General features: G+C 52.2%; 1 pseudogene; it reads right to left on the bottom strand.

Moving 5' to 3' along the window:
- Positions 1-441: 441 nt before the first annotated feature.
- On the bottom strand, positions 442-2,388 carry LOC121603215 (annotated as a pseudogene).
- Positions 2,389-2,443: the final 55 nt, after the last annotated feature.

The following is a 2,443-nucleotide window of genomic DNA, read 5'->3' as shown; positions in this document are numbered from 1 at the left end:
TTTCATACACTTCACCTTGAAGATCGCGTAACTTCCACCCCCGCTTCCGTTGGTTTCCCGTGCGGTTCTTTGTTCCCATTGGGGTACTTCTGTTTCTATTTGAGCAGCGGGGAGTAGCTCCTGCTCCCAAATTTCAGTCTATTCCTAAATGGGTTAGGGTTACACATCCGCTACACAATGAGAGTGAAACAGAAAAGACAGCAGACGAAATCAAAACACTCACAGACAAACATACACAGGTAGATCTTCTATTGAGCAACGGAGTTGGCCACTTCCAATCTTCCTCCCCAAAAATTCCCTACAAAAATTGTTGTGATTTAGTGGGGGCGTTAACATAGACAAATAGACGTTCGTTAAAAAGACGGCTAGGGTAAACAATATATTTTTCGCAACGAAAGGAAAATGGAGTATTATTAGTACTATAACGTGTTAACACAGAGCCTAAGGCTTGTGGACGATCAAATTCCCATGTATCCTTCAGACGCAACTCAATACATCGTCTGCCGAAAGAGCGGGTAGTAGCCATAGCTCAGCACACTATACGCTGGAAGAAGAAGTACAGCACACGGCAAACCAGGCTACAACGATTGCCCGGAAGATACCGATCACAATGCCGACTGCTTCACAAACTTCCTCAGCGCAAGCTGACAGTGATCGACGACAAAGCAGAGCAACATCACCTTAAACAGCAGCGCCGGCAGATAGTTGTACAGGAAGAGCGTGCGCTCCATGAAGAAGTACGGCAGATAGTGAATGAGGTACCCTGCAAGGAAAAATCTCACCACCCAGGCGGAATCGATCCCACTCAACCGGTTCCAGGTCGTATATCTCACGCATACGAATCAGATATAAAACACCAAGAACGCACGTACAGCACGATCGCCATCGTAGCCGAGTACCAGATGACAAGGTTGCCGAGCAGATGGACCTGCGCGTTTCGAGTCGCCATCGATCAGTAAGCAATGCCCTTATCCATCAGGGGCCACTCGTGCGGCTCGGACGAGTACATGTGGCTCTCCAGCTTGTCCGCGTGCAGCAACTCTTCAGCTGCAGCTCGGAGAACTTGTTCCAGACCGCAGCTTCGTCGGCTCGGTCCGTATCATCTCGGTGGCGAGCAGTTTGTCAGCACGTCCTTCTTGTCTTTGTGCTGGTGTAGCGGTGCTCCTCCACGTTCCAGATCGTGTCGATCGTCTGCTGCGCCGATCGGCCGCGCACCTCGAATGATTGTAGCCCCAGTTGGGAGATGGTCGCCGTTGTTGTATTGGGCGGCGGTGGTGTTACGGGTACCAGCCGCACCTGGGAGGTGATGGCGTGCCACTTGCTCTTGGACTCTTTGCCGTGAGTAGCTCTACGCGCCACAGCAGGTTGGATGGCATCGAGAGTGGTAGTCGATGATGTAGCACGACACTTCCCGGCAGAGTGGAGACATCGGTGAGGCAACGTCGTGCGAGTTTAGCGCACGACTCGTTACACCATGCACCAGCTGTATCACACACCCGTGCTCGATGTAGTCGGGTTCGTCGTCTACCATCAGGCTGTCCTTGTTCGGGCGCTTCACGATCAACAGTGTTGACGTCCTTAAAGCCGTAGCACGTTACCTGCTGTGGTGGCTCGAGCCGCGACCATCCTTGTACTTGATCGGGTAGACGTGCGTGTGCGAGTGCAGACAGCAGACGCGCCGTCGTGGTGTGCTTGAGCGTGATCTGTGAGCCGTGCTGTACGCGCAGCGGTTTGCCCTTCGTGATCGATGCTAAACCACCCTCCAGCGATGCCTGGAAAGCGCTAGTCATGACGTTATCGTGCGGTCCTGCCTTGTACAGTGTGTGGCGAAATGCAGATAGAAGCAGCGATGTACACGGCGAGCGATACGCCACTATGAGCAGGGATAGGGATTTAGCGATCACTTTCAGCAGGATGGAAGCGTTCGATCGGCGACGATCGGGTAGTCCATCCAGACGTGTCGTCCGATGATGTACATCGCCAGCAGGTAGCTGTAGAAGACGACAAACTTCACACAAACGCAGCAGTTAGTGAGGCGGACGCGATCGTGCCCAGTGTCCACCAGCGGGCGGAGAATGGGTCGGCTTGGAGGAATTTCAGCACGGTCAAGGATGCCAAGGGCCGCGAAGAAGAGCAGCATCGATTCCATCAGAATAAAGCGAGAGTGAGTCAGGAGGGCATTGTCTGGACGGAAAGGATCATTGTGAGAAATCGGGACCATATGATATGATTAGCAATGTTTCCAGTACCTAGAATGATAAGGAGTCCACCAGGAATGCTGACACCTTGACCGAGCTTAACTGGCGTAGGATCGAGTAGACGATCGGTGCCAGCAGACTTCCACATAATGCCGGAACGAATCGAGCGCAAGGATAGGATAGGAACAGACTGAAAAGAGATTTATTGAAGATTGCAAAGATGATTAATGGTGCTGCTTAGACCT

Source organism: Anopheles merus, unplaced genomic scaffold (assembly GCF_017562075.2).
Source record: "Anopheles merus strain MAF unplaced genomic scaffold, AmerM5.1 LNR4000928, whole genome shotgun sequence".
NCBI classification, from domain to species: Eukaryota; Metazoa; Arthropoda; class Insecta; order Diptera; family Culicidae; genus Anopheles; species Anopheles merus.
Note: the sequence above shows the minus strand (reverse complement) of the source record. Positions and strands in the feature narration are given on the sequence as shown.